At 43.8% G+C, this 21,220-nt stretch overlaps 1 protein-coding gene across 6 annotated transcripts in view; it reads left to right on the forward strand.

Annotated features, from left to right (window-relative positions):
- ZFAND3 (zinc finger AN1-type containing 3) overlaps window positions 1-21,220 on the forward strand; it is a 339,302-nt gene that overhangs the window by 309,972 nt on the left and 8,110 nt on the right. Inside the window, exon 6 of one of the 6 annotated variants that reach the window (XR_014810086.1) lies at window positions 8,629-13,309. The exons of the other annotated variants lie outside the window; for them this stretch is intronic. The gene's annotated coding sequence lies outside the window, so the exon portion shown is untranslated. Of the gene's footprint in view, window positions 1-8,628; window positions 13,310-21,220 lie in introns of those variants that run through there. 6 annotated transcript variants of the gene reach the window in all.

Raw genomic sequence — 21,220 nt, forward strand, 5'->3', positions numbered from 1 at the left:
CTCTGCCTCGCTGTGACTAGATAACCTTTAAATCAACAATACCAAAGTAACACCCTTTTCCTGTGAAATCTTTCTGGGTGCCAATTAGAAAAGGCATGTGGCGAGGCTGGGATGATATCCTGCATTCTAGAGTATCTTCAGCAGTTTAGCTTCTCAAGATGGAAAACAATGGCATAAAAATGGATTTATTTGTTTCATTTTCTACTCAGTAGGCAAATTGATCAGCTCGTTGTCATTACAGGATTCTCATCTCTCCAGATGCCACCTAGAGGGTGTTCTTCTGAAATCTGGCCATCCTCATCATATCTGGGCCACATCACAGCCACCTGAGTGCTATGTTTTCCAAGTAGATCCTACATGATGCACACCGCATGGCTTTTTAATTGCTGTGCAGTGCTTCCCAGAACCACAGAATTAATTTTTAAATACTAGTCTAAGAGCTTGCATAAGTTACCGCATATTTTCAATTGACAGTGACTTACACTGTAAGCTGATATGCTCCCTTTGGGGACAGCAGTGCTTTTACTAACCTCTTGAGTAATCTGACTTCCTTTATTGCTTTCAAAATAAATTTTATATTCACTTTAGAAATGCAGAGCAATGCTTTACCTAGGACCATTAGTTTATCACCAGTTGCCTTAGTGGTCATTTCTGCCTTATCATTCACTATCAAGCTAAATTCAGCAAGCAGTTACTGAGATATGACTTTGCATAAAGCATTTCACTAGGTTTTGTGGGGAATATAGAAGCTAGATTACAGAATGTAGAAGCTCATAGTTTAGGTCAGGGATTTCAGACTTGAATGGGCATCAGTCACATGGAAGGCTGCTAAAACACAGACTGCTGGGCCCACCCCCTGAGCTTCTGACTCACTGTGCCCATGGATGTTTAACAGGTTCTCAGGTGATGTTGATGCTGCTGGTGTGAGGACTGTGCTTTGAGAACTGCTGCTCTAGGCACTTCTCAATCCCAAGAAGCCTCTAAAAAATTAGAATGGGCCTCATTCTAAACAAATCAGAAGAGATTTCGAGGTATTGTTTTTAACTTTTTATTTGAAAATTACAGGTTTTTTTTTTTTTTCTTTCTTTTTTATGGACAATTTGAGAGTAAGTTGCAAACAGAGTGAGCCTGTATATACTTCAGGGAGTGTTTCCAATTTTATAACCACAGCTTCAGTAAATTGATACTGATAAATACTTTCATCAAAACTTTTGTCCACATGTCAGTTTTGCTAGTTGATCCAATGATGTTCTCTCTCTCTCTCTCTCTCTTTTTTTTTTTTTTTTTTTTTTTTGCTTTTTAGGGCCTCACCTGCAGCACATGGAGGTTCCCAGGCTACAGGTCGAATTGGAGCTATAGCTGCCAGCCTACGCCACAGTCACACCAGATCTGAGCTTTGTCTGCGACCTAGACCACATGGCAACGCTGGATCCTTAATATACTGACAAGGGCTAGGGATCAAACCTGCATCCTTGTGGATACTAGTCGGGTTTGCTTCTGCTGAGCCACTACAGGAACTCCCAGTGCTGTTCTTTATAAAAGCAGTTTCCTTCCAGTGCACAATCCGGTCCACAGTCAAGTATTGCATTTAGTTATCATGTTTCTTCAGACTTTTAACCTGGAATATTTTCATGGCTTTTTTTTTTTTTAAGTTTTATTGAAGTATAGTTAATTTACAAGGTTGTGGTAATTGCTGTATAGCAAAGTGACCCAGTCATGCATATACACATATCCTTTCTCTCTCAGACTCTTTTCCCACATAGATTATCACAGGATACTGGGTAGAGGTACCCTTCGGGCAGTTGTTCTATATACCTCAGTGTGCATATGCCATTCCCACACCCCCAGTCCATTCCTCCCACCCTCATAGCCTTTCTTTGTTTTTAACGATACTGACATTTTTGAAGACTGCATTCCTCCACACCCCTCCATTTACCCTCCCCACCCCCTTTTTTAATAGAGCACTCCTCATTTGGGGTTTGTCTGGTGTTTCTTCATGCTCAGATTCAGATTTCACATCAGCAGTCGGGTATGGTCTGAGGGCCCTGCGTCAGGAGGCACGGATGTCCACCCACCTCATTGCTGATGTTAATTTTGACCCACTCACCAAGTCAAGGCATTATCCAGTTTCTCAAAATAGTTAACTCTGTTTTTATTCTTGCAACTAGTAAGCAGTCTGTGGGAGACACTTTATATAAAGGTCCTGCTCATCATCAAAAAAACACGTCTCCTAGATTTAGCATCCATTGATGATTCTTGCCTAAACCCATGTTTACTATGATGGTTGCAAAATGATGATTTTCTCACTCTAGTCCTTCTTACCATTTGCACTAGCATTCTCCTCTCCCATTTATTTACCCATTATTGGTATGGGCTCATGGGCTCTTACATTTTTCAGAGCTATAATCCATCACTATACTTAATTACTTTGGTGCTGAAATTGCCCCAAATTTGGCAACGGGAAGTTTCTTCAAGCTGAAATCTGTTTTTGTGACATGGCTCCCATTTAAAAAAAGCATTTTCTTACTCTGGCATAACAAGATGTGTTCTGGAGACATCTTATACTTACCTTTGCCCAGTCCTAGAATCAGCTACTTTCCCAAGGATCCCTAAGGTGATTTAAATGTGCATTCAAAGTAGGGATTTACTGGTTCTGAGAGGAAGGAAGGCCCATGCATAAGATAAACGGCATTCAGGGCAGCCTACCCATAAGAGTTTGAATCAAGGTACAAGCTATATGTTATAGGAATATGTGGAGAGAGAAATTAATTCCAGCTGGAGACTCTGGACATACTTCCACAGTAGGGGCACAGGGGGCTGGGTGGAGCTTAGATATGCAGAAAGGGGCGTGCTTGGACCAAGCTGGTGTCCTGAAGGTGGTGACCTCTGTGCAGCCTGTTGGAGCCTTGGGGTTGAATTGAGGACAAACTGCTAGAAAAGGAGGGAAGGAGTTCCAGACTGTAGGGTTTGGACATTCATCTATAATGAAAACTTATCAGTGGTTTTGCAACACCTAATTTGACTTTTTAAAAAAAATTAAACGTACAAGAAAGCATAACAGGAGGCTGTTGAATCTTTTTAGAGTAGTCATCGAGGGAGAAGGTGAACTGATTTACTAAGTGAGAAGAACTGCATGTGTCACTACAGGGGACTGCACAGCAAACAGATGGTGATATCCTGAGGTCACCATGGGGCGAGGAGCCGGGCTGACTACAAAGCATGTAGGTGACATGTAAACACCAGCTGGTTCACCAGCATCAGAAATCACACAGATAAGCCTGTGTCTAGGCCTTTCTTTTAACTTTCTTCCAAGTCTGATTTAAACCTTTCAGAGACATTTGGCATTCTGTCCTATGTCTCAAAGAAAGGGAAACAGTATGTTCTTATAAAAGGCTTTATTCTGGGTGCAGAGTTCTAGGCTGGATCCCTCAGAAAACCCTGCTGTCCAAGGAAACACTTGAGGTCCTTTATCATGAACAGATTGGTTTGGCTGATGAGGTGTTACCATTATTGCTCTTGAGTGACACATTCACGCTGTGCCATGTGTGGTGTGGTGGCCAAGATTCCAGCCATATAGGAGCTCCTGATTTTGTGCTAAGTCTGGCAATGCAAGGCCTAGGTTTCTCCAGCACCTCTTAGCAGTGTGGTCTATGTTACCTTAGGGCTCAGGAGAAGGAGATGCCTGCCCACCCTCCACAAAGCAAAACCAAACCAGACCAAAACCCTTTGATGGGTTATTTTATGTGTGAGAGCTAAGAGTAATTGGAAATCGTGAGGCAAATTCTGAGAAAATTTTCTCCCACTGCTACTCTCTTCCTTTCACTCTCACTATACTTTTACCTAAACAAGAAGATGATATCTTTGTTCCCCATTTAATCTTTAATGTATAAGAGTTCTGGTCTAAAACCAAAAGGATTAGTCCCTCTGCTGCTGCTCTAAATTGCAAGTTGAGGTGTTAGAGCAAAACAAATCAAACCTTTACTGAACGCTAGCTCCATATATTTAGCCCATTAGGTTGCCATGTCCCAGAGATCCAGCCTACCATATGTCCTCTGACAAGGCTGTAGAGAGATACTGGAAACATGAGGAGCTCCCCTCCCCAGTAAAGGAGCATCAAAGACAAGCTTTTAAAAGACAAAATGTGCAGAGCACATTTGCCGAAGCCTGTGTCACTTCCCCACTTATACCCTACTGACAGGTGAACCATGAGGTAAAGTATTTTCCATCTGGATAATAAATTTGCAATTGCTTTTATAGTGGAGTCTTAGAAATAACAGCACAATAATAATTTCATCAAAATACTGGATAGGTTGCCCTGTTTAGAATACTTCTTTATGGGGTGGGGGGGAATGGCTTATTGCAAAAGGAAATGATTTTTTTGGTTTTAATTCTACCAGTAAATAATTTCAGGTAATTCTTTGCTCAGCAAGGGGTGTGTATGTGTGTGTTTTACAGGTTTTTTAATATATAATTTATATACCATAAAATTCACCTATTTCATAGTTCAGTGGGTTTTAGTAACTTTAAGGTGTGTAGCCATCACCTATTCAGAGTTCAGAATACTTCCATCATCCCAGAAAGTTCCTTTGTACCCAGTTTTTTGTCAGTCCCTACACTCTCCTACCACAGCCCCAGGCAACCACTGATCTACTTCTGTTGGTATAATTTTGCCTTTTCTGGAAATTTAACATCATTGGAGTCTATTTAGGTATATCTATGGCTATATATATATACACACATATAGTCTTGTGTATCCATGTAGCATGTTGTTTTTGAGATTCATCCATGTTGTTACATATCAGTAGTTCATTCCTCTTTAATGTTGAGTAGTATTTCATTATATGAATGATACCACATTAGTTTATCCATTTACCAGTTGACATACATTTAGGTTGTTGCCAATTTGGGGATATTATGAGTAGAGCTGCTGTAAATATTCATGCAGAAGTCTCGTGTGGACATGTGCTTCAATTTCTTGGGTAAGTACATAGAGGTGGAATTGCCAGGTTGAATGGTCATTAACGTTTTAAGAAAATCCCATCAGCAGTATATTAGGGTTTCAGTTTCTCCATAATTTGCCAGCAGTTAACACTGTCATTCTTTTGAACTTCAGTTATTCTGGTGGTTGTGTGATGCTGTCTCACCATGGTATGTTAATTTAGATTTCTCTAATGACCAATGATGTTAAGCATCTTTTTCATATACCTTTTGGCCACTCATATATCTTCTTTTCTGGAGGGTCTGTTTAGACTTCAAATATTTTGCCCATTTTTAAAAGATTTACAGAATTGTTGCCTTTAATAATGTTTCTAGCCCATTAATATGATATGTCTTATCACTTGTTTGTCTTTAATTTCATAGCAGCATTTTATATTTTTCAGTATACATCTTTGTTAAGTTTATTCCTAAGTATTTTAATATTATGATGCTGTTGTTACAACAGTGTCTAATACAACAGTGATCTGAGGGAGAAAGGAGGGCTCTCAGGGGGTTGGACTGGCACCAGGTGGATAACCCACAAGGTTTCATGAAAATTCTTTAGTAAGTAAAAATGTAGGTGCTAAGGCAATTCTGAGTATTTTAAATTTTAAATATAAAATATTTCATATAATTTATATACAATGTAATTTATATACTATAAAATATAAATTTTATTTTATTTGCTGTTTCAAAATGCAGTCAGTTTTTTTTTTTTTTTAATTATAGTTGGGAGCTCCCATTATGGCTCATGGGTTAAGAACCCAGCTAGTATCTATGAGGATGCAAGTTCGATCCCTTTCCTTTGTCAGTGAGTTAAGGATCTGGTGTTGCTGTGAGCTGTGGCATAGGTTGAAAATGTGGCTCAATCTGGTGTTGCTGTGGCTATGGCATAGACTGACAGCTGCAGCTCCAATTCGACTCCCTAACCTGCGAAATTCCATACGCTGCAGGTGCAGCCCTAAAAAGACATATACATATACATACATACAGTATAGTTGATATGTATTTGTGCCAAAATGACTTAGACATATAAATATGTTGGTTTTTTGTATATTATTTTTCATCTTGGTCTGTTCTAAGAGACTGGATAGAGTTCCCTGTGCTATACAGCAGGATCTCATTGCTTATCCATTCTAAATGTAATAGTTTGCATCTATCAACCCCAAACTTCCAGTTGACCCCTCTCCCTCACCCTACCTCCTTGGCAACCGTAGTCTGTTCTCTATGTCTCTGAGTCTGTTTCTGTTTTGTTGTTAGGTTCATTTGTGCCATATTTTGGATTTGACATAAAAATGATATCATATGGTATTTGTCTTTTTCTGATTTACTTCACTTAGTATGATAATCTTTAGGTCCATCCATATTCTGCAAATGGCATTATTTCATTCTTTTTAATGGCTGAGTAGTATTCCATTGTATATACATACCACATCTTTTTAATCCCTTCATCTGTCAGTGGACATTTAGGTTGTTTCCTTTTCTTGGCTATTGTGAATAGTGCTGTGATGAACATACAGATGCATGTATCTTTTTGGTTTATAATATTGTTTAGATATATGCCCAGGAATGGGGTTTCTGAGGAACCTCTATACTGTTTTCCATAGTGGTTGTACCAATTTACATTCCACCCAGCAGAGTAGGAGGGTTTCCTTTGCTCTACATCATCTCTAGTATTTATTTGTCGACCGAATTGTGATCACTCTGACCTATGTAAGGTGGTACCTCATTGTAGTTTTGATTTGCAATTCTCCAATAATTAGTGATATTGAGCGTCTTTTCATGGTGCCTACTGACCATCCATATGTCTTCTTTGGAAAAATGTCTAGGTCTTCTGCATGTTTTTCAGTCGGGTTATTTGTTTTCTTGTTGAAATGCAGTCAGTTTTTGTGTATGGCCTTTTAGCCTGCAGTCTTACTAAATTCAATTATTCTAGACTCCTTAGGATTTTCTAAATCGATGATCATGTCATCTGCTAATATGGGCAGTTTTACTCCCCTCCAACCTGTATGCCTGTTATTTCTTTTTCTTATAGTATTGCATTGGCTGGGACCTCTAGCATAATGTTGAATGGAAGTGTTAAAATGGACCTCCTTGCCTTTTCCTTGATGTTCAGTAGAAAGCATTCAGTCTTTTACCTCTGAGTATGATTTCACTGTCCATTTTCATAGCTGTCCCCAACCCTGACAAGTTTTAGCAGTTATTACTTCTGGGATATATTGTAGGAAAACATAAGAAATGTCTAAATACATTCTCCCCAAATGGATGATGTAGCTCATGGGGAGCTACATGTGGCCTAAAAAAGGTCAACAAAGCTGTGTTTTAAAGAGTTTTGCCTTCCCATGCTTATAGTTAAAACCTATTTACTCCCTTTGTCCATATGTAGTGTGTCAGTCTGGCTGTAGGGGGGAAAGCCTGTGACCTGAGAGCCCTCCTTTCTCCCTCAGATCACTGTTGTATCAGACACCCAAGATGCTGCTCTGGGTTATTTTCATTTGAGGTGATGAAAGTCTACCACACTGAGACATGCTTTGAGATGCTCTGTTTGAATTAAATGCTTTTACCTAATACAAAATCACCAAAAAAATTGTGATACCACCAAACTTAGGAGCTTCAGCAAGTATTTAGTCCAACCCCCCCCCCCTTTTAAATGAGAAAACCAGGACCAAAAAGATTGCCAGTTGCCTCATCTCATACCTGTGTTTGATGTGAAGCTCATCTCATACCTGGCTTTGATATGAAGCTCAAGGACTGCTAAAGAAGAGTTTCTGACCAACATGACTGCTGAGAGCAATGCCCACCTCTCCCTCCCTCCCCTCCTCCCTCCAGCCTAGCTCTTAGCCCCCACCGACTACAGCTTCTCATCATGTGTTCTTGCCCCTCCTTCCATGGACATCTGTCATCCAGCTCATCTCTTCTGAAGTACCCAGACGATTTCTTGGTCTTTCCTGCAAGTTAATACACCTGACTCTCTTAACCTCCTCTTAGTTCAGCTTCCAGAACCTTGTTTAGGACTTGGGACTCTTATATGTACCCTGTGCAGCAAAATGTCACCAAATTAGAAAAGTTATGGTAAAAATGAAATAGTATTTAGTCAAAATAGGGTTAAAATTTTTTTCTTTCAAAATTGATAAATTGTTCCCAAAAATATTGCTAAAGAAATGTCCTTTCTGGGGCCTTTAATGTGTATGGTTAAAACTTATTTGTGGAGTTCCTTTTGTGGCTCAGTGGAAACAAATCTGACTAGTACCCATGAGGACACAGGTTTGATCCCTGGCCTCACTCAGTGGGTTAAGGAGCCGGCATTGCCGTGAGCTGTGGTGTAGGTCACAGACATGGCTCAGATCTGGAGTTGCTACGGCCATGGCCTAGGCTGGCAGCTACAGCTGCTATTCAGCCCCTAGCCTGGGAACCTCCATATGCTGTGGGTGTGGCCCTAAAAAAAAACACAACTGGAGTTCCCATTGTGGTGCAGCGGAAATGAATTTGGCTAGGAGCCATAAGGTGGCAGGTGCGATCCCTGGTCTTGCTCAGTGGGTTAAGGATCCAGTGTTGCCGTGAGCTGTGGTGTAAGTCACAGATGCAGCTTGGATCTGGTATTGCTGTGGTTGTGGTATAGGCCAGCAGCTACAGCTCCAATTCATCCCCTAGCCTGGGAACCTCCATATGCTGTGGGTACAACCCTAAAAAGCAAAAAAGCAAAAAACCCACCTAATTTGTGTTTATTGCATTGTACACAGATATCTGCTATTAGACATTCTCTATTTTTTTATTTTTTATAATTTTTAATTTTTTCCATTATAGCCGGTTTATAGTGTTCTGTCAATTTTCTGCTGAACAGCAAGGTGACTGAGTCACACATACATGTATACATTCTTATTTCTTACATTATCATGCTCCATCATAAGTGACTAGATATAGTTCCCAGTGCTATACAGCAGGTTCTCATTGCTTTTCCATTCCAAAGGCAATGGTTTGCATCTATTAACCCCAAATTCTCAATCCATCCCACTCACTCCCCCTCCTCCACAGCAACCACAAGTCTGTTCTCCAAGTCCATGATTTTCTTTTCTGTGGAAAGGTTCATTTGTGCTCTATATTAGATTCTGATATAAGTGATATCATGTATTTGGCTTTCTCTTTCTGACTTAGTTCACTTAGTATGAGAGTCTCTAGTTCCATCCATGTTGCTGCAAATGGCATTATTTTGTTCTTTTTGATGGCTGAATAGTATTCCATTTGTGTATATGAACCACATCTTCTTAATCTATTCATCTGTCGATGGATGTTTAGGTTGTTTCCATGTCTTAGCTATTGTGAATAGTGCTGCAATGAACATATGGGTGCATGTGTCTTTTTCAAGGAAAGTTTTGTCTGGATATATGCCCAAGGGTGGGATTACTGGGTCATATGGTAGTTCCGTGTACGGTTTTCTGAGGTACCTCCATACTGTTTTCCATAGTGGTTGTACCAACTTACATTCCCACCAACAGTGTAGGAGGGTTCCCTTTTCTCCACACCCTCTCCAGCGTTTATCTGTGGACTTATTAATGATGGCCATTTTGACTGGTGTGAGGTGGTACCTCATAGTAGTTTTGGTTTGTAACTCTCTGTCTTTCTAGATTCTTAGGTGACTCCTTCATGAGTAGTGCATCTTAAAAACTGTGGGCAGCACTTCAGAGTCCCTGGGTAGATGGGGATACTTCTTCTTTAGAAAGTAAAAATGTAGGTGCTAAGGCAGTTCTAACTTACCCCGGTTTGATATACTGCCTATACACTTAACAGCTCATTTTTTTCATAGGAAATGCACAGGTAATTTCAGGCAAAATAGAAGTACTAGAAATTTCCAGTGAGGTCATTCACGTCGTAGAGGTTTTATATCACATCTAGGCAACTCCATTCTCTTTCACTTGGAGATTTACATCTTCTGAGTGTTGAACACATGCCTTCCTCACTGGTCTCCTCTCTCCTGTCAGATTCTAAAATCCTCAGATACCAGGACCGTGTGTTGCTCTAGAGCTTCCCACAGCCTGTGGCCTACAGTAGGTACCCTGTCAGTGTTGACTAACAACACACAAGAAAAAAGTTGGAAGTGAAAGAATGGCCGTTGTGGTGAGCCTGCTGGTTATCTTCAGGGGAAAGTCCTCTTGCGGTAGTGCTTGAAGGCAGGCCCATGCAGGTAATGGGAAAACGTCTGGGCCAATCTCCACGTGAATCCTTGACGCTGGTATACATGAGCCGAGGGTTTCCCAGTGGAATAATTGGCTGAAGGAAGAAGGTTTGGATAGAAAAACTTAGCACCATTTGCTTTTATGTTCTTTTATCTACCTTGAATTTTTATTGGTCGAGGGGGAAAAATCAGGCAAGATATACACTATTCTATCTTACATACACATGAACTATATTCTATCTTACGTATACGTGAACTATCTTACATACACATGAACTATTCTATCTTACATACACATGAACTTTTCTATCTTTGGTCTAACTAAAATTATTTGATGTGCTTATGGTTTAATTAAATACTCAACTTTAGGGATGATCTTTTTTGCATAAATAAAATCTGTGATTCAGCTTGCAGAAGAATAAGATGAGTTCTTTGGAGGTCACAGAGACTCCCAGGTCACAGACCTATTGTATATCCACAGCAGTCTCTCACTCCTGCGTAACAAACCCATCACTCTCTGACACAGAATCCAAACATGTAAGTGACTTACAAGTTATCCACCTGGTGCCAGTCCAACCCCCTGAACTACCGCTGCAGAAGCCCTGGCAGGAAATCCAACCACCACGTACATCTCCAGCCTGCAGGGAGTGTGGCCTGTCTTGTTGCCAGGCAGCTTAGACTGACTAAGTGCTTCCTCCAGTGAGCTAAAACCAGCCTCCGTATGTAACATGTCCTCATTCCTCCTGGAGAGACCTGTCACAAATTGTCTTCCTCTTCTGCAAGCCTTCTGTTCAGATATTTGAACGCGGTGGCTTTGGCTCTCCAGCTCCCCAGTTTCTCCCGTGGCAAGTCTTTTCACAGGAACTAAAGAATAATAGTGTGGGGACACCAAGGGCAGGGTTCACAGGAATGCCAGACGGGGCTCAGTGTTTGTCGCCACACTTTCCTCATCAGAGGCCCTCAGAAGATCTTGGTATCTTTTTTTTTTCTTCATGAAACCTTGTGGGTCTTCTGGGACTGCTCCGAAGTCTTCTCTTCCTTGGAGTCCGTGGTTGGCCTCTGTTGCTGTAGTTCTCAGAACGTGCTGAAGGTGTCTGCGTGTTTGCCTTCCTCTCCGACCACAGGCACGGGAGGACAGGACCGTGCTGTGCTCTTTATGGCGCAGCCCTGCCACAGTACCTGCGTGCAGTGTTGCCTGGGGGAGCCCTGTACCATGGCAGTTGTGTGATCTTCTAAGTGACAGAAGAACTTTACTGAGCACCTGCTATGTACTGGATGCCTGTACGTAATGATATAACTGTGCTATATCATTTGACCCTTATAAAAGCATTGTTGGAGAAATAGTACTCCTTTTTCACAGAGGTGAAAACTCAAGCTTTGAAGTTAAGCTACTCAGAAATATTAAGGGAGCACCTGACGCTTGAACCTCTGGTCTGTTGAGTTCCCAGAATCCCCCCACTTTTTGTGTCCCCAAACTGGCCATTGGGGTGCCCTAAACAGTGAGGGTATGAGTACAGCATGAGTTGTCTCTGTTTTCAGCCATCTGGATTTTAGCCATTCCTTAAGCATGTCCCTATCTCAGTGCTTTTCGATGAACACTGAATGGTAAAAATTTATGCAGCCTGCTCTGTGGGAACCACTTCAGACGGCATTAATGAGTCATCCCAGCGCACTGTTCTATGGGCTTCTTGTCACTCTGTCTAGACGCAGTGTTTCTCGAGGACAGGGTCCATGGCATTGCCACCTTTTTGTCCCCCACTGCGCCTGGGGAATGAGAGACAGTGGCACTTAATTCTTATTGACGTGTTCATTCTGTTTTCTCCTGAGTGCTGGTTCATGTCCTCATTTTCCTTGAAAACTTACCTCCTCCAAGATACCTTATGCTGTTGACCTCTCCTCAGTGCCCCGGGTTTATTACACAGAGCTGGATTGTATTGATTTTATTTGCAGTTGATTTCTTGCTTTGCTTCTTGTGTCCTTCAGCTGTTTTCCTCTCTGTGTGTCTTCAGCTATCTTTAAAGGCAGGAACTGGTGACTTCTTTCTTTCCCTCTCCTCCACCCAGCCCCTAGAACAGAGCTCTGTAAACAGTGCACAAATGACCGATAAATACTTTTGACTCCTTGAGCCTGATAGCTTCTTTCCCTTTCTGGACTGACAGCCCAACACTGGACCTTGAATCCTTTATTTATTAGATGAGATTTCTATAGCACCTTTCTTCCTAAGAGATCAGTATCAATGAAGTTCGTTTCTGTTTCTAGAAAGTCCTTTTACCTAAGCAGACCGATGTTCTGATAAGATCACATGATAGTCCTTACTGCTCAGCTGTTGGCCCCTGGAGATGGAGGCTCCAGGAAAAGCCTTGCCACTTCAAGTTTGGCTACTTTGTTGCCAACAGTGAGCCTGAATAAGATGATGAGAAATAGCAACACAAGCTCTGCAGTGTTGGTTGATTTTGTAGCCAGTATTACAAAAAGAGAACTTGCATTTGGAGGGGTGCTGCTGTCTTTGTCTTTCAGAAGCCAGATGCAGAGAAGGCTGCCCATTGGCAAGAGCCCAGGCACAGTGTTTTCGGGTTGTTGGCTCTCACGCAGTGTCTGGGGTCACTGGAACTGTCCAGCTTCTGAGACTCAAAGTCATGCTACCAGGGAGCTGGGTCCCTGGGACAGACCCACAAAGGGCATGAGGCCCAGAGACTCCCTGGCAAGGCAGGGAGTAAGTCCTAAGAGCTGGTGCTCTCCCAGCTGGTGGGCAAGGAGCTATCTCACTGCAGATGGGGGTAGTCAGGACTGACCGTGAGATACTGGAGCAGAGCTCAGAGGCCACACACTGAAAAGGGCAGATGAGTCTGCCCTGTAATTTATTGGAGAAGAGCCTAAAGTAATTGGATCAGCTGGCTTCTCTAGGAAATTGCTCATCTTTCCATGTTTCCTTGTTTGTACAGACATTATTCCACCCCTTTTGGGGGTTAGGTCTCAGCAGGACGGGAAGGCATCTCCTGCAGGCTCGGGAGGCAAATGAGGGCTTCAGCGCAGAGGCTTCTGGGTGTGGATCCTCAGCATTACCAGACATGCCCTGTCTTCCCGCCTGCAGGCAGGAAGACACTCTGCTGTCAGATCAGGAGTTAATAAGGCAACCATAGTTAGTGAGGAACAAAAGAAAAAGGAAGAAAAGGTGTTGGAGAGAAAGAAGGAGGAAACAAAGTAGAGAAAGACTAGAAACAGAAATGGGGAGAGAGAAGATAGGGTACATATATACAATGGAATTTAGCCATAAAAAGGAATGAAATAATGGATAGACCTAGAGATTATTATACTAAGTGAAATTAGTGAAAGACAAACATATAATATCACTTATATGTGGAATCTTAAAAAGATCAGATGAACTTATTTGCAGAACAGAAACAGACTCATAGACTTTGAAGACAAACTTAGGGTTACCAAAGGGAACAACAGGTTGGGGGAGGGACGGGCTGGGGGTGTGGGATTGGCATATGCACACTGTGGTATATGGAATGATTGGCCACAGGGGACCCTACTCAATATTCTGTGATAATAATCTCTGTGGGAAAAGTGCCTAAAACATAGATGGAAGGAAGGAATGGCAGAAAGTGCCTGTCTTTGCTTTGGGTGCCTTACCAACTGCTGTGTGTGTGAAATGTGCAGTGATTGGTGGGTGCCTGGGAGACAGGTGACACTGACCTGCAGGGACCTCTTCTGCATCAGCCCGCCAGGCCTGCTCCACTTATTCCAGTGAGTCCTCCAGAAGAGTGCTCTGGGGCTGTGGGGAGCTGAGGAGGTGTTCCATGCAGGGATCAGAGGCTTAAGATTCAGCCAAGATACACTTGTGATGCAGAGAGATGGGTTGTCCTTAGGCCATAGGGTGGGAGGCAGTAGGCAGTGGCTGCAATCATTGAAGGCATTTCTTCTCGGCCAAGGAGGCTTGGTCTAGGGGCCGCTCAGCTGCCCCTCAAAGAGCTTCTTCCCATCACCACGCAGCAGTGCCCTCCAGGGAGAAATGGAAGCTGTGAGTCAGCATGCTGTGCAGTTTGTGCGTCCTTGTGATTAATACATAGGATGACATGTACTCTCTTGAGATGTGTGCCATGGTGTTACAGATTCACCCAGGATGGGGCAGGTTCCACGCTTACACATTAAAGGGCCAGCTTTGTGTTTAATTCTCTTGGATCAATTAAATTGTTCTTCCCTTGAACTGAGCTACTACCCCAGGATTAATTTTCCTTGGAATCTGGAGTAATTGAACAAAATACTAGGGTAGAATAGGAAATTAATGTCAGTGGGAACCTGTGTGATTATGTTCAGTTCTTCATTATCTGTACTCAGCTCATTTGTGATCACGAGTTGCAGCAAAGTTTTAATTCCAGGAGAGCATCTAATGCCATCTTAGACATTTCTGGGTTGCCTCTCAGAGTGAGTTCACCAAATACAGGCTCATATTAATAATGACAGTAGAAAAGCATAATTAGGAAAATAAACCTGCTACTGCAAAATGAAAAGAAAAGAAACATATCCAAAGCCAGACAATGATAGTTTTCCAGTGCACTCGCAGCACCTGTCCTCCTAGGTGTTTGGAGGTAAATTCTCCAGGAGTGGGGGCCAGGGGCACAGATACAGTGTTAAACAGTCTTTTATTGTAGAAATAATTTTCTTTGAGTAAAATGTTGATTCAGATTATTTATTCATTCCACTTACTAATCTTCATTGAGTTCCAGAGGAACAGCAGGGACTAAAACTAACAAAGTCCCTGACCTCATGGTGCTTTTCATTCTTTGGGGGCGAGATGCAGAAAATGAGGGAACAGATAAACAAGATACTTTGTGATAGGAGTACCTGCCATGATGTGATAGACTGTCAGAAAACACAGGGGTGGGAGGTGGAAGCTGGGCTGAGACATAAAGTCTGGGGGAGCCAGCCATGTGGAGATGCAGGAAGGACGTGTCTGAGGCTGAGAGAACAAGGCCCCGGGGGCAGGAGCAGACTTGGCTTATCTGAGGCCCGAAAGGCAGCCAGTACCGTCAGGGCCTAGTGTGTAAGGAGGATGGGGAGGGAGAGCGTCGAGGCCTTTGCAAGGAGTTAGAGTTTTACTCTAAACATAGTGGGAAGGCACTGGAGGGCTTTAAGAAAAGGAGTTTTGCATTTTTAAAATTAGCCTGCTGGGAGACAGACGTAAGTGTATATGCACAGACTCTCAGGAATAGGTGAGGACTGCTGGTGGAGGTTGCATTGCCTGGGCGGGGGTGTATAACTGAAAGAATACGGTGGGGAACTTAGTTTTTGCTGAATATTACTTTATACAGAATGAATTTCTATTATATTCATGTGTTACCTGTTAAAAGAGGACTTAACCAACAAATATGAAAAAATACATCTCAGGTCAATTATCCTTAAAAAAAGAGAGAGAGAAAGAAAATCCCTCTATGTGCTGTGAGGGAGAAGAGGGCTTGGAGAGCAGTAAGGAGCAGAAGCAGGGTGACTCCTGGCCTCTGGCCACCCTAGTGGTATTGGAGGCCGGGCCTCTCTGTGTCCCAGCCCTGCCGCTTCCTTCTGCTCAGTCAGCAGACTGCCTTCGTTCCTGCTACAGCACTTCTGCATGAGAGGGGCGCCAGGGAGACTCAGGACATCTTCTTAAAGTATATCCAACAAGACTACCCGTAGGGCTAGTGAGAGGAGTAAGGGAGAGAGGAATCGGGAGTGAGTCCTGGGTCTGACTTGAGCAGCTGTGTGGATCTGGGATCATTTACTGAAATGGGAAGATTAGGAGATGAGCTGGCATAGGTGTCAGGAGGATTAAGAGTTCTGTTTTGAACATGTTGCAGTTGAGATTCCTGTTAGCCAATCTGCTTGGAGGTGTTTGTCAAGTAGGCAGTCGGGATAGAAGTTTGGAGTTGGAAGGAAGAACTTGTAGATGGAAATATGAATTCCAGAGGCTTCAACATTTAGATTATGCTTGAAGGCTTGGGTCTAGATGAGATTACTTCAAGGAGGGAACATAAAGGGGAACGTGCAGGAGAGCCGAGTTCTACGGTGGGTTTTACTTTTTGCTTTTTAATTTTTTTGGCCACCGTGTGCAGTGGCTTGATGTGGAAATCTCAGTTCCCAGACCAGGGATTGGACCCAGGCTGCTCCAGTGAAAGCACCAAGTCCTGACAGTTAGACCACCAGGGAGCTCCCCGTGGTGGCTTTTATTAGAAGGGAAGCCAGCGAAGGATTCTAAGGAGCAGCAACCAGCGAGGTGGGAGGAAAATCAGGAGCGTGCTAACGCAGAAGACAGGAGTGAAGCTCTTTGGGAAAGAAAGGAGTTAGAGTGAGGAGTTGGATTTGGCCACTTGAGCTCTGACAAGTTTCACTGATCCTTTAAGGTTCAGAGAACAGTCTCTTTTTAATTGAAGTATAGTTGATTTAAAGTATTGTATTAGTTTCAGGTATACAGCAGAGTTACTCAACTATATACGTATTCTTTTCCATTACAGGTTATTATAAGGTGTTGACTGTACTTCCCAGTGCTACACAGTAAATCCTAGTGGTGTGTGTGTGTTAATCCCATACTCCTGATCTGTCCCTCCTCCCACCTTTCCCCTTGGGGAACCATGAATTTGTTTTCTGTGTCTGTGAGTCTGTTTCTGCTGTGTATGTAGATTCGTTTGTATTGTTTTTTTAAGATTCCACATATTAGTGATATCCTAAAGTATGTATCTTTCTCTGACTTAATTTAGTATGATACTCCGTAGGTGCACCCATGTTGCTGCAAATGGCCATATTTCTTCCTTTTTATGGCTGTGTCATATTTGTATGTGTACACTTATATATATGTACACACCACATCTTCTTAAACCCGTTACTGGTTGATGGACACTTGGGCTGTTTGCATGTCTTAGCTGTGTAAATAGTGTTGCTGTGAACATTGGGGAGCATGTATCTTTTCAAATTTGTGAAAAACAGTCTGTTTGTAACTACTCTGAACTGTGCACTTTTCTGACCATAGGGAGTGTGTGATAAGTTACAGAAGCAATGTCTTTGCTTTCATGAAATCTTGTCAGGAAAAAAAGTTAAATGAAAAAAACTACACAAATGACCCTATAATTGTAATTGTGACTGGTGAATGAAGGAAAAGTCCAGGGTGCCATGAAAGCATGTGCTGGGGTCCTTGGCCTAGTCCAAGGGGTGCAGGACGATGGTCCTGAGGAAGAGCTGTTGCAACTGAGGCCTTAAGCAAGAATTGAGTCAACTCATTGTGAAAGAGTGTGGTTATCACAGGCGACAGTGTGTGGAGTCACTCTGGCTGCCGTGAGGATGGATTCCATGTGGACCACCACCGAGAGGAGGCTGTTGTAGTAGTAGTAGCCTTGGCACGAGATACTGGTGGCTTTGACTAGGTGGTGGCTGTGTGGATGGAAAGAAGAGGAAGGATTTGATTTTTGGAAACAGGATCCACAGGACTTGGTAGTTGAATATGAAGAAAGAGGACGATACCTGTGGTGACTCCAGGGTTGTGCCACAAGCCACTGGCTGCATGGTGGCCCCGCTCTCCTAGATGGGGGACCCTTAAGGGGAAGCTCTGCAGGGAAGTAGCAGGTGTTCCGTTCTGGACATCTCAAGTTTGAGGGCCTGTGCCAGGTAGATGATTGGATACTGTGGCATGAAGCTCCAGAGGGAGGTCTGGGGTAGAGAGAGATTTCAGACGAGTTAGTGTATCTGGTTAGAACTTTAAACCTTGAGTGAATGCATTTGGGACAGAAAGAGGGTCAGCACTGCGTAATCCTCATAGTTAAAGGGCGGGAGGTGAGGAGCTGCCAGAGAAAGAGAAGGAGCACAAGGCAAGCCGTATGTCTCAGAGCCCATGGGCAATTGGCCCTTCCAGGTTTGTCACTGAGAACTGAAAAGGGCTCCGTGGGATTCTGAAATGTTTAGATTCCATTTGTGGGGCTTTTAAATACACAGACTGGAGGGACTGTCTGGTGAAATCCTCATATCTGAGCCTCTTTACCACCCACTTCCCAAGTTAAGTGGGATTGGTTCTGGGGTCAGCTCCTCTTGCTCATCCAGATAGGAAGTCTCTGGAATTTTGAAGTGGGCTGCCTGTTCAATGGAGGGTTTTAACTATGTATAGTTTATAGTCTGACTTCAAATTTGAACTCCTGTCTGCAGCTAAAACATTCCTCTGCCACTGAATAAGCCTCTTTCCCTGCAGGGGAGGTGTGCTTTACTAGCTATGGACACTGAGCATCAGGAAGCTTGCTTCTCTGGCCTTCCCTCCACCTGCACCCCCATCCCACCCTCCTCCCCTGAGACACACAACATGGGCAGCAGATGCCGTGGGACCCGTGACCTTAAAGTTCAAATTTGTGAAAATAGAGACAAGTATGCTTATATTCTTGAGGTCCTCAAAATGACCTTTTTGAGTTATCGCGGTGAAAACAAAAAGCATGTAGAGAGACTTTTTGTTCTTTAAAGAAGCACATAAAACAAGTGCACATGATGCTGGCCCAGTTCAGGTGAAAACAGAGGGTTTGCAGAGAGGGTTTCCATCCATTCCTTTCTCGCTCATCCTTTTATGCCGACTCCCAGCCCGACAGTCTCTGGGAACAGACGCGGGCTTTTCAGCACGCGGTCAGTACGTGACCAAACTTGGAAATGCACATGCTCTGCTCTGCTTATGAGAGAGGCTTGCAGAATCCTCAACCATACCTGTGAAGGAGCCCCCCACAGGAGCAAAGAAGGTGTTCTCTGCTGTCCTTGGGAAGTTTCTATGTCCCTTTCATGGGGTCCCTAACCACTGAATACTTTCCAGGCTGCCCTGTGTAGTCTTCATATATTTAAATCAAGTTTCTCTAAAATTTGCATATCTTCAACAGAAATCTCTATAGAGCTTGTCACTGTGCATCTGTAGTCTGCGCAGCGGTTTGTGGAGAGGGGCAGACGGAACGAGTACATCATTTGTTCAGAGGAAGATTTCCACATACCTTTATCTTTGTCAGTAGCAGTTTCTCAGAGAAGATGGTAACCAGTGTCTGGACGGAGTGGTAAAAAGGGAGGAGCAGAAAGAAGGCCATGTGGGTACGGGGGAGGCAGGGGCTTCTAGCTGTGAAGCCAGGTGAGTTAGTTGTACTGTGTAAGGTGAGCAGGGAGTTAACAGTATCCTGGTAACAGCCAGCCTTCCTTGGGTCGAGGTTTCAGCTGCTCCAGCCTTGAATGCCCGTAACACCCCTCCTTACAGGGGACACACCCCAAAATCTGAAAGGCTAAACAGCTTCCAGCAGCCACATATCTTGTCAAAGCAGTACAGCTGGAACATGAATCCAAGCCTTGGGCTCCAAAGCATAAGCTCCTCACTGGATTATCCAGAAAGAGAACTTGAGGTTCCCTTGAGGGATGTGCCATGGCAGCAGGGATGGGACTAAGCCAGAGGTTTCTCCCAACTCCGGTCTGTCATCTTTGTCTTCCCCCCGCGACCCCAGCATGTGGATTGAAAAGCCAGCAGAGAAAAATAGGGCAAGTATTAAGCATTCCCCCCCCCCTTTTCTTTTTAGGGCCACACCTGAGGCATATGGAAGTTCCCAGGCTAGGGGTCAAATCAGAGTTGGAACTGCCGGCCTTTGTCACAGCCACAGCAACACCTCATCTTCGACCTGTACCACAGTTCATGGCAGTACCAGATTCTTAACCCATTGAGCGAGGCCAGGGATCAAACTCACATCCTCCTGGATACTGGTTGGGTACCCACTGAGCCAGAATGGGAGCTCCAAGTATTCCTTTCCTTTTCAGGTGTTGTTCTGGAGAGAGACACGTTGTCCCCCGCCAGCATTACCATTGGACATTCTAAGACTTGAGTGAACTGATTTTTGCCGGTTTAGTGTTCAGGGGGTGACAAAACAGGCCAGTTCTCTGCCAGGCTGGGCTGTGTGTCAGCAGCCTGCCAGCTGAGTTGCCCCCATGGCAGTTCTTGGGTAGGATGGGTTCAGCACCCCCCCCTCCTTTTGCCTCTATTGCAGCTTTGGAGTTGGTTTTCTAGGAGACCTCTCTTTTTGAGAAGATAATCTTTTAAAGGACAAGGAAATGTTGAAAGAGAAGGCCATAAATCCTACTGAGAGGAGGATAAGGTCACCCAAAACCCAGAAGTTTCCTGGGAGTACCCTACCGTTCCGCTGTCCCCCATCTCTCCCCCTCCCCCACCATGGTGCAGAGAGGAGGCCAGGAGTGCAGGTCCCTCCTAGGGTTTTGGAATCCTAAATCCAGGTACCAAGAAGCTAATACTGCCTGCTTTCAGCTACTGAAATGAAATGCTGTTTGAAAAAGCAAGTCATTATTCCTATGGCAGAAATTGCCTTGAGCCGTTTTCTCTAGTTTTTAAATACACGTTCGTCTCTAGATAAACCAGGCTAGCGTAACGTGAGCCTGCAGCCAGCCCCCTTCTCCTTGTGCACCAAGGGGTTACAGAGCTTGCTGACGGGAGGGTTCTTGCAGGTTGGTGGAGATGGAGTTTCCTTCCTGATGCGGGGACCCCGCCCCCATCCCCACCCCATGGCAAAAATAGGTTCTTCTTGGTGGAGACGAGGATGAAGGGGCCGGTGAAAGGAGGAGATGTTCCTGGAACAGGGCAGACACCCCCACGGAGGAGAGAGGTCAGAGTTTTTGCAGGCAGGGGGCTGAGGAGATGTGAGTGACCCTCAGTCCTGTCCTGTGTGCTGACACACACACACACGCTGCCTGGACTTCATGAGGCTGGGCTGTGACGTGGCTCCTCACCGCGGGCACACGGCTGCCTCAGGAGCTCTCTGCACGGGAAGGCTTGTCTGTCTTTACTTCCTGTCACATTGCTTTTTGTTCTAGCATTTAGCTTGTATCTAACTGATATTTTGATTTTGGGGAAAACGAATGATTGCTTCCACTGTAGATCTGTCTGGCATGGTTTAGTTGTTTTTATTAAATTATTGAGTACCTTGGGCCCTTCTAAATGGCAGGGTCTCCTTGCCTTTGGAAAACAGGCTGATACCCGCTTGGTGGTTCACTGCGGCTTTGGCTCCAGCTCCCTGTCCATCCACCCATTCTCTCCCCTGG

This window comes from Sus scrofa, chromosome 7 (genome assembly GCF_054392235.1).
Source record: "Sus scrofa isolate SSC_HxYL_T2T_F1_AM1 chromosome 7, Sscrofa_HxYL_maternal_Yorkshire_Landrace_v2.0, whole genome shotgun sequence".
NCBI lineage: Eukaryota > Metazoa > Chordata > Mammalia > Artiodactyla > Suidae > Sus > Sus scrofa.